The sequence below is a fragment of the Cervus elaphus genome, chromosome 18, assembly GCF_910594005.1.
Source record: "Cervus elaphus chromosome 18, mCerEla1.1, whole genome shotgun sequence".
In the NCBI taxonomy this organism is placed as follows: Eukaryota; Metazoa; Chordata; class Mammalia; order Artiodactyla; family Cervidae; genus Cervus; species Cervus elaphus.
The window spans coordinates 16,807,873-16,819,135 of record NC_057832.1 but is presented as its reverse complement, the minus strand read 5'-3'; the positions used below and the strand labels follow the sequence as shown (position 1 = coordinate 16,819,135).

Sequence of the window (11,263 nt, the reverse complement as noted above, 5' to 3'; positions counted from 1 at the left end):
AGCCACAGCGCCCATCAGCTCCACAATCACAAAGTCAACAAACCACACACTCAAAACCACACTGGACCCAGATCACCATGCTATCTTCCTCTTCCAGTACAGTGTTCAACAAACACTTCATTGTAAAAGTAGGCTTGTGTTAGATGGTTTTGCCTAACTGCAGGCTACTTTAAGTATTCTGAGCATATTTTTTAACACTGTATATTAAAAATATCTATAGTTCTCATGCACAAAATTCCATCATTCACATACAAGTATCCCCCCCGCCTCACCAGGAGTAGCCTTAACAGAGAGATGGTGGTTTGCGAGCTGAGGAAACAGCACTCAATCCTCCTGGTCTTGGGAACTGCAGACTCCCTCCCCTGTCTCTGCCTGGAAGGGCACTGAGGTGGCGGATGCAGCCGGCAGGGTGCTCACTTGTACCTCCACTTAGAGGGCAGGATCAGGTGCGGGGACAGCTCTCGGCCCACCAGCTTGGCTTTGATGAGGTGGTTGTCCAGGGTAAACTCCTCGCCACACAGCGGCCCATCCTGGTCCATGTCGGCTGGCTTCCAGATCTTCCCCAGCACCGTGTGGGGCAGCTGGGACCTCACCATCTCCTTCTTAGCACTGACTGGGTACAGTGTGTGGAAGATCTCGTCGTAGGTGGACTTGTCCTTGCTCACCACCCATTCGACATAGTCGATGCCCTAGCAGGCCCCGTTGTCATAGCTGATCCCAAAGGGCCTGTTCATGGTGCTGGGGAAGGTTCCGCCCTTCACAGCCTGGGCCAGCATCAGGGACTCCTCCTGGTGCACCGTCGACATCAGCCAGGGGATGTCATTGGCCATCATGTCCTCCACTGTGTCCAGAAGCTTGGGCTTCAGGGCCTAGAACTTGCTGAAGCTCTGGGTCTGCAGGAGTTGCTGCATCTTGTGGAGGCTACGACATCGTGGGCAGGGGAGAAATCTGATGCTTTTATTCAGTCTTCTGGCAAATCTTGCTCAAGTTGTTCATCAGCTGTTTCTTCTTGCTCTCCTTACCAAAGACATTCGGCATCTCCTTCTTGAGGGAAGTGATGAGGTAGGCATGGACCGTGGTGAGCCATGGCCTCTTGATCAAGTCAGTGAGTTTCCTGACAGTAGCATTTGGAGGCAGATACTGGATGTCTTTGAAGAGGTCCTGTTCCTCGGCCTTGAAGAGTTTGTGGTTGTCTGGGATGAGAAGCGGGTGGGACCAGAAGGAGCCAAGGAACACCCTGACCACCTAGGGGGTTGTTGATGATCTTCCCCAGAGACCACATGAGGCCCCCATGAACCCAACAGCTCATGAGATCTTGATCTGGTCAGCCTCCTTCAGCACCACTCGGGTCTTGTCCTTGTGATTCTTGAGGGCCTTGATGACTTCAGAGAGCTCTTGGAGGCGTCAAACTTGTGGAGATGAAAGAGCAGGAAAACAGGGTCCACCCACTCCGCAAACCACTCTAGGATGGCCGCAAAGTCGTAACATCTGCTGATGCTCTGCTTCTCTCCAGACAGGATCCCTGGAGTATCAGTGATGTTTATTTTGTCCAAGACCAGGTTAGGCTAAGCTTAGATGTTTGGCAGGTTAGGCATATTAAAGGTATTTTCAACTTATAATATTTGTGATTTATGATGGATTTATCAGATATGTACTTGTATCTGATACACATCTGTGTATGTGTGTGTGTATATATATATACATATATTTGTTTATATATATTTATATATAACTAATATATAGTATGAATATTATAGACTGTATAATATTTATATATTTATATATATTTATATACTTATATTTATGCATACACTGGACTTCCCAATGGCACAGTGGTAAATATACATATAATATGAATATATATAAATATAATATATATTATAATTATATAATATATAATATAAAATATTTATGTTATGTATTATAATTATATAATATATAATATAAAATATTTATTTTATGTATTATATTATATGATATACATAATATATAATATGTAATTATATTGTATATTATATATTACTATATAATTATGTATATTATATAAGATTATAATATATTATATTCTTATATAATATATTATAATTATTATATATATTCTATATGTATAAATATTTATATACTTATATTTATGCATACACTGGACTTCCCAATGGCACAGTGGTAAATATACATATAAATATTAAAATATATCAATATATTATATATTATATAAATTATATTAATATATATTATATATATAAATATTTATATACTTATATTTATGTGTACACTGGACTTCCTGATGGCACAGTGGTAAATACACATATTATACTTATATATATTATATTAAATTAATTAATATAATATATATATGTTATATTATATATATCATATATATTTATATAGAAAATATATTTATATAGAAAATAGATTTATATATTTTTATATATTTTATATTTATCTTATATATATGTGAAATATATATTTATATAATATACATATTTTATATTTAATATATATTTTAATATATAAATACACATCTTATATATATTTATATCATATAAATATATTTCATATATATAATAATATATAAACATATATAATATATTATACATAATAAATGTATATAATTATATATATTATAATTACAATTATATATATTACAATCATACTTATAATTACAATTATAATTACATTTATAATTTATATTATATATTATAAATTAATTTTATAATTATATTATATATTTTAATTATATATTATATATTATATAAAAACATAATATACATATAATATGTAAATGTATATATGTAAATATAATATATATAGTATATCATATATCATATATCTACTATATAATACATTATAGATCAATATAAATATAAAATTATACAGATTATATAAATATATATGAATAGATATATAAATATATAAAATACAAATATAAATAAATAGATGAATATAAATATACAAATAAATATAATATTCATAACATATGTATATATTATACATGTAATATATATTATATTATATATATGTATTTATATATTTATGTATGTTATGTACATATATTATACATATATATTATATATAATATGTAATAATATAATATACTATATTATATAGATATATAAATATATAAGCATATATAAATATAATATTTACTATATAAATAATATAATATTGTATATAATATTATATAAATGTAATACATATTATATATAATATATATATTTACCAGTGTGCCATTGGGAGGTCCAGTGTGCACATTGATAAAGTGTACACAGTGGTAAATAATCCACCTGCAACGCAGGAAATGCAAGAGATATGGGTTTAATCCCTGGGTCAGAAAGATCCCCTGGGGTAAGAAATGGCAACCCACGCTAGTGTTCTTGCCTGGATCCACAGACAGAGAAGTCTGGCAGGCTCTAGTCTGTAGAGTCACAGTCAGACATAACTCAAAGCTTGAGTATGCATGCATATGTATGCACAAATAATATTAACTTATATTATTTCAAATTTTGTATATCTGTTATCAAGCCATATATAATTTGGGGGGATTTTTCAGTTAATCTGATGTTGTGGGATTCCTCCTTAGTTTCACGTGTTTCTGGCATTTGTTTGTTAAAATGGCAGAAGTTTTTCCACTTGGGAATAGACAGAGCTGACCAGTCCATTCTCCAGCTAAGGTCCCCCAGAGTGATCCAAGCTTTGCCATCATGGGCCAGGATGCCATGAACATTCTTGGCTTTCTTCTGTGAATGTTCCTCTCAGGTATGTTTCAACAGGTAAAATTGCAAAGGTCACAAGCCATGCAAATATTTTACTTTAGGAGTTCAAGCCTACCTGTTTCCCAGAGACATTGCACCAAGATCCCATCCAGCAGAGCAGATAAGAGCCCTGTGGTTGCACATCTCCAGAATTTGCTCTTCTGTGCCTATAGAATGAGTGTGCAACACAACCTCACCAGGTCTTTGCTTTCATCTCTCTCTTTGATCATGCTGTTACACACCTGTGCATGGGTTTACTACATAACAGTTTCATTTTTTAAGGTATCTGTTCAAGTCTGTACCTCCTTTCTGTCAATCATCCATGCTGGCAATGAGCCTGTCACAGAGACCTGCCTTCGCATCTCCTGCTTAAAGAATGCGACCTCTTCCAGGCCCCTAACCCTGTGTGAGTCCCCACGCTGTCCTCATCTGCAAGGAAGTTTGCTCTTTTACAACTTTAGGGCAAGTCATTGTCACACTAAAGGCAACTTCAGGCAGCTGAAGAGATGGGAAATTAGAGCCTGGCCCAAGACACGACTTTTGGAATGAGGATATATTTTAGATGTCTGATTGGAGTCTAATGATGGCCTTTGGAAACATTCAGTTGGTAGATCTAGCAGTACCTTCAAGTCTGAACCATCCAGGTGTCATTCAGGCAACAAGAGGACAAGGTGGAGGGAATCCAAGCATGAGAACATAACAAAGGGTCCTGTGGGAACATGTTCCTCTCCTGGATCTGTCCTCTAAACCAGGATGAAGTTGGAAAAACGTCCCTGGAGGAGGGCCCTCTGTATGTAGGAGCCTGCAGTCCCAGGGGATGGACGTTGGGGGGTAACACAAGTGTCCCTACAATCAAAAACCCCTGAGTCAGCAAAAAGAAGGAGGGTGGGGATGGGTGTAAGTCAGGTCAGGATTTAGAGATGCACTGGGTGCATCTCTAAATTTCTAAGCCATTTGCAGCAACATGGATGGAAAGATCGTCATGCTAAGTGAAAAGTCATACAAAGACAAACATCATATGATATCACTTATGTGTGGAATCTTTATTAAAAAATGATACAAATGTACTAATGAGTACTCCTGGGAGTTCCAGGAGTCATGGGCCACCTGTTCCAGGCGGGGCTGGTAGCTCCATTAAAAGGCTGATAGTTGAAAGACAGAGCCATCAATACATATTCTGTTTCTTTCAGGACTGAAGCACTAAACCTTTCTGCAAGAAGCCTGGTTTTGCAAAACTCCAGGGAAAAATAATTTATTTTAATGAACAGTTTTATACTGTAGATATATTCTAAGCATACGAATTTCTTCAGGGACAGAGTTGCCTAATACATATCACTCACTTGCTTTCACTTTGCCTAGTAATATTAATAATAATATGCTTTTAGTTTATAACCATATAACTCACAGTACTAAACATTTTTTAGTTTTGTCATTTAATTTTTTATCATTTAATTATCACCAGCTATCTCATTTAATTTTATTTTTAAAGCTATATAAACTAGGAACCAATATTACCCCTGTTTTCAAAGAAGAACACTAAGGTTTAAAAAGTTCAAGAAATTTTCCCAAGGTCACCCATACAGCAGTTAGAAAAGGAGGCATTTGGGTTGTGTTTCTCAAACTTCTTTTATGGGGAGGGGAAGGGCTCACACAGCCTTCTCACAAGATATTAAGGCCAAGTACTAATGCCTTTAGCTCTCATGCAAATGTGATATGGAAAACACCTACAAATAACATACCAAACACAAAACCCGTACAATTTAAGTTGAGTCGCACTTGGATGCGGCAGAGAATGCCGTCTTGAATTGCATCGCTGTGTCTACTGCCCTTGTGTCTGCAATGATTCACATCTCCCCTCACTGCCCTGTATTGGAACGACTGTGAAACTTCATTAGTGAGTGTGCCGCGGTGCCATCTGGCCTGCTCTAGATGAAAGCACATCTCTTATAAGTTAATTCACCCTAGTACTTTCCCATTAGCCAGTGACAGTGAAAGAAACATTCCTTGGCACCAACGCAGTTATGAGCACAAACCCATATGTGGGCACTAAACGCTCCTGGCTGTGATCAGGTGTCAGCTAGCAATCTCCTGGCGAAATCTGGACCCGATTTGAAAATCGTTTTATTACGCTCACCCGCCTCCCACCAATTCTAATCCTAAGCAGAAAGGCACTCATCCCCACTGTGTGATAAATATCAAGACAAAGCAAAATGCAGGGATCAGGAGAAGGTACAGAACACCAACCCATCTGCAGTAAGAGTATATGAAAGGTTTTCTGAAGTCTCCCTCTGGGCTATCTCTTGAAGAAGTTGCCTGGAGAGGGAGAGAAGAGCTCTCCAGGTGAAGGAAACAGTGTGAGAAAAGGCAAGGCAGCATGAAGCAGCATAAACGTATGTACAAATCAGAAAAAAAATATACAGACTTAGACAATGAGGAGGGAGAGCGGGCTGGACAGGCATGTACAAGCAGATCATGAGGTATCAATCTCTGTACCTACTTACAGAACATATGCATCGGTATCCACACCTACAGATGTGTCTGTTTCCACCCCTACATCCACACCAACGTCGAAGTCTACATCTCCTTCCCCATCTCCACCCCCAGCTCTGTATCTACATCAGCGTCTCCTGTACATCTATATCTGTGTCTACATCTATTTCTGTGTCCCCAAGTGCCCATGGCCCACACGATAAAAGAGAGGGCAGCAAGACAAGGTAATGTTCCTAAGCATTTCCATTTTCATTATCCTCTGTACCAGCTATACAGAGAGCACCTCTGCTGTGTTTGAAGTGGAAGCATCACGACCTCTGGTGAGGCCATCTTTCCCTATTACCCTGACATCCACCTTATTGTCAGTTTCCTCCATCCTGCCCGGCCTGGGCCGCAGCTCGCAGGACTTTTCAGGTGAGAAGAGCAAGGTTTGTACTATGCAGCCACGGTTTGCTAGGCCCTTCCAGTTATTTTCCCATTCTCTGATCATTGCAGCTCCTATGGCCACATTCTTTAAAGCAATAACTTTCATTTACAATAATGTTTCTTTAGTAGGGGGATGTTGGCCAATTTTCATGTACACTTAACTTGCATAGTGTTTTCTTCATCCCAGAGCCTGTGCCAACACTAAATAGGTGAATTTAGTACAAGCAGAGAAGCACAAAGAAGAAAATAAACTTCACCCATGAACCTCCTGCTCAGAGTAGTTCCTTTGCATATCGGAAACATCAAATTCTGAGTTTCACCATTAACATTAAAACATAAAAATATCTATTAAACTTTGAGTGTATTGGAAAATAACTTAATGTCTGTGTACTGTTTCTTTATAGGCATTCCTGGTGGCTCAGTGGTAAAGAATCTGCCTGCCAATGCAGGAGATTCAGGTTCGATCCCTGGGTCAGGAAGTATATTGATGAACAGATGTGTCTTCTTTCTCTCTGAAACATTGTTTTAATGGGCATAAAGTCTCCAGAGACAAAAAAAAAAAAGGCAGAATATGACAATCCATTTAAAAAGAATTCCCAAAATAATAGCCCTGCTGCACCAGGACAAAAATCTTTATGAATTCTTTCATTCAACAAGAATATATTGAGGAATTTCTCTACGCAGAAGTTCTAGGCTTGGGGAATCAGCAGTGACACTAGATGTTTTATAAAAATTGTTACATCATTCAATCTTTAAAACAGTCATTAAAGAAAAAGCATTATTATCTTTCCCTAGCGATGAAAAACTGGAGGAGCAAAGAGTCTAAGTTGCTTTCCCAAAGATCTTACCCACAAAGGGCTGGTCACCAAGCTGTGCTCCTGTGTTGACTTGAGGCAGAAGGTCCTGCCTCCACCACCAGAACTGGGAGTAGACGTCACCTGTTTGTTCCAAGAGACTTCTTTCTGCATTTGCCATTTTTCTCTCCTTCACAGCATGTTCTTTGCTACTGTCAGTTGTAACCTTCCTCAACGTGAAACTATGTACGTGTGCAGATGCATGTATACACAGAAATGCAAACATGTGGTCAATTCGTTGTTCCATCCAGCTCCATCCAGTCCAGTACTGAGGAGGCAGAATCATGTCCCCCTGAAAAAGATGACCAGGTCCTAATGCCTGAAGTGTGTCAGTCACTCAGTCATGTCTGACTCTTTGCAACCCCATGGACTGTAGTCCACCAGGCACCTCTGTTCAAGGGATTTTCCAGGCAAGAATACTGAAGTGGTTGTCATTCCCTTCTCCAGGGGATCTTCCTGACCCAGGGATCAAACCTGGGTCTCCTGTATCACACACAAATTCTTTACCATCTGAGCCACTAGGAAAGGCCCAGGAACCTGTGAACATTATGACATTACCTGCAAGGAGGAAGTAAGGTTACAGATGGAATTAATATTGCCTATCAGCTGACTTTAGAATGAAGATATGACCCATTATTTTCCTGGCAGGACCAATGTAATCTCAAGGATCCCTGAAATGGGAAGGGGAGAGATGGAATCCGAGTCAGTGCCAAAGTGGTGCTGGATGAGAAGGACTGACCCCACCATCGCTAGCTTGAGGATGCAGTCATCCTCTCAAGGAGAAGAAGCCAGATTACAGATGCTTCCCAGAAAGAAAGCAGCCCACAACACCTAGATGTTAACCAGGCAGGAGCTATTTCAGACTCCTAGCCTTCTGAACTACAAGATCAGACGTGTCTGTGTCTTAAGTCAGCACATGCAGGCCAATTGATGTATACATCTCAGTCCCCAGCCTAGAGAACTGAGCACACAGAAATGACCAAGGAAGAGCCTCAAACTGCCTCTGCAGAAAGGTGCTTTTACCCTGCCTTGAATCCCACAGTGAGCCCACTAACCAATGCCTTCTGCATGCCTCACCTGGAATGTTTCTGTAGCCTCTAGACACAGGCTCTCCATCTTCAGGTGAGACTTTCTGAAGTTGAGATCTAATTAGTGTCTTATCTTCCTGCTCAAAGTCTGTGAATGGTCCGTCGCTCACAGTCTTTTCCGAGTAACAGTGTGACCCTAACTATGCTACCTTCTCTATAACTTCTGGCTGTGTGTATCCAAACCAAAGTGCTAGTCCTCGGCCATGGAGGCCCTACGAATTCCCACTGGAGCCCTCTGTCTGGGTTCCTCTGCCCTCTTCTCCTTGGGTTCCCAACTGTGTTGGAGCAAGGCATCTGAGCATTGCCCCTCCCCTACTTCACAGCACGTGATGACATACTGGCCCCCAGGATCAGTAGTTGTCAGGCAGAGACAGACATCTTTAATATCTGAAAGTGCCACACATGCCAACCAACTGGGAAACCACTGGTCCCTTTATTACCTTTCCATGGACCCCACTGTTCTGTGAAGACTTCCTAAGCCAGAAAAGTCCTCTCTTTCCTTTGAAATTGAATGTCAGTTTAGCTGTACTTCTGGCTGTCAAACTTAACAGGTTTTAGCTTCTGTTGTGTATTTCTTACCCACCAGCAGGGTACTGGTCTGCAGGAAGAGTTCCTGCCAGCACAAGAGGATATTACAAAGTCCTGCAGGCCCACATTTCACTATGCACCCAACTACAGCATCATCGAAAGAGATTCTTGAATGAGCAGTAACAAACAACCATCGCCAAGTCTGCACTTTACAGTATGCATAAATTGTTTCTTTTAACTACCCAAAACTGCCAGGAGACCTTGAGTCTCAGCCTCATTTTATAGACAAGGAAACTATACTCAGTGACTTTAAATAACGTGCTGAAGGGTCTGAGGCAGGACTCAAGCTTGGATCCCATGATTGCCGATCTTCACTGGTCTAAAGTGGCCTTCCCTATCCAGGAATTAAAAAGCCTGCTCTGTCTAGATTTTATCTTTCAGATCCAGAAGTTTCTCTGGGTTCTGCTTTCAGCTCTCCATCCTGAAACTGCTCACTTACACAAACAACACCTCCCCAGTTTCTCTCCTGTCTCCTGGTACCAAGATTCTCTGCCAAGCCCTCTTGGATGCCCAACTTCACTGGACAGTTTCCTGCTGCAAATTGTCTCCAGGACCTTCCTCAAGGCATCAGGCTTCTCCCACAGCTGGTCTAGGGGCTCAGCCTTCCAACCAGGCCCCCAAAACTTGGGTTTTTCAGGGAGGGAGCCACGGCCAAAGACAGTGCCTTGCACAGAAGAGAGCCAAGTGGATGTTTGTTCATCTGGCAAATGGTGGAAATGAAGCAACTGCTGTACAGATGGGCCCACGCATCTCCCTCTCAACCCCCTCCCCTGCTACTCCATCGCCAGATCCACTACCAGGCTGGAACTCTGGGAAGACCAATGATGAAAGAGAGACTTTTACAGTTATAAGGACCACTGCTGAATAGTAAACTCTCTGTGAAAATTATACTGCCACAAATCTGGGAGTGAAATAAATGAAATCAATAGCAAGGCAAGAAGTGAGTAATAGAGCCAGCTCAGAGCTAGAAGCAGATTTAACTGTGTCCTCGGAGCATCCTGCTCTGGTCTCTGCTGCCTACTTAAAATGGAACAGATACAAAAGTGGGCAGCTTACTCACTATCACTTCTGTCTTCCCAGGGAATTGGGTACCGCCATCTAGTCATTAGCACTGGGATGCAAGCTTTTAGGTTAAAGCTTCAGCTCCAGTTATTTCAGGGGCTTCAGGGAAACTCCCACTATAATCAGCAGCTTGAATCTTGTTTGTGTTTGTTTTTTCCTGACCAATGTTCATCCTTTTACAATTAATCCATTCATTCCTTAAACAGGAAATCTTTATTGAGCACCTCCTCTGCCCCAGTGCCCTGCTCCTTAGAGACATTCACGATGAAGGTGATAGACATCCACGATGGAAAACCTACACAGTAACTGAGGGTGATGAGAAGTTCACCTTTGCCTGGGAATGACGGGTTTCCTCGGTTCTATCAGAGCTGAAACTGACAAAGTCTTGAGTGAACCTGGACACCTGGCCAGGCCCACCTCCGTTTCAGGGCTCCCACTCCTCAGTAGGTCATGCCGTGGTTTGGGACCCCTGGCACCCATTCCCAAAGCCTGAAATCACCATGGGATGGTGTCTGGTAATGCCTGTACTCATGACCCAGTCTGTGTTGTCATGGCCTCCCAGATTTCTGACAGTGGCTGACCCAGAAAGGCCAAGCCACAGACAAAGCTGAGTCAGCCAGACTGCTGCTTCAGGTCAGATGAGCTGAAATGTCCTAGAGGTCAAGTCTGGGCAGGTCATCCTGAGCACGCGCAAAGGAAAGGGGGCAGAACAGTTACTAGAGACACAGACACAACCCCAGAAACTTACAGAAGAGGGGCTTCAGATTTTTACTTTCCAGCTTTGGGGAATAGGGAGATGCAGAGGTGAGAAGTATCATGAAGAGCCTGAAAGATAAGAAAAGGGGGCTTCAGATCCCAATTTTCCAGTGTCCTCGCTAAACTGAATTTCGTCAGTGAACCAATACATATGAAATGGTGAAGTCAGTGCATGGTAAATTGGCCACTATTACTTGTGGCTTCCATGGGATTGCTGTACGGTTGGAAAATGTAATAAATACTTTGA

General features: G+C 40.8%; 1 pseudogene; it reads right to left on the bottom strand.

Moving 5' to 3' along the window:
• Positions 1-413: 413 nt before the first annotated feature.
• Positions 414-6,732, bottom strand: LOC122674670 (annotated as a pseudogene).
• Between the last annotated feature and the right edge of the window lie 4,531 nt (positions 6,733-11,263).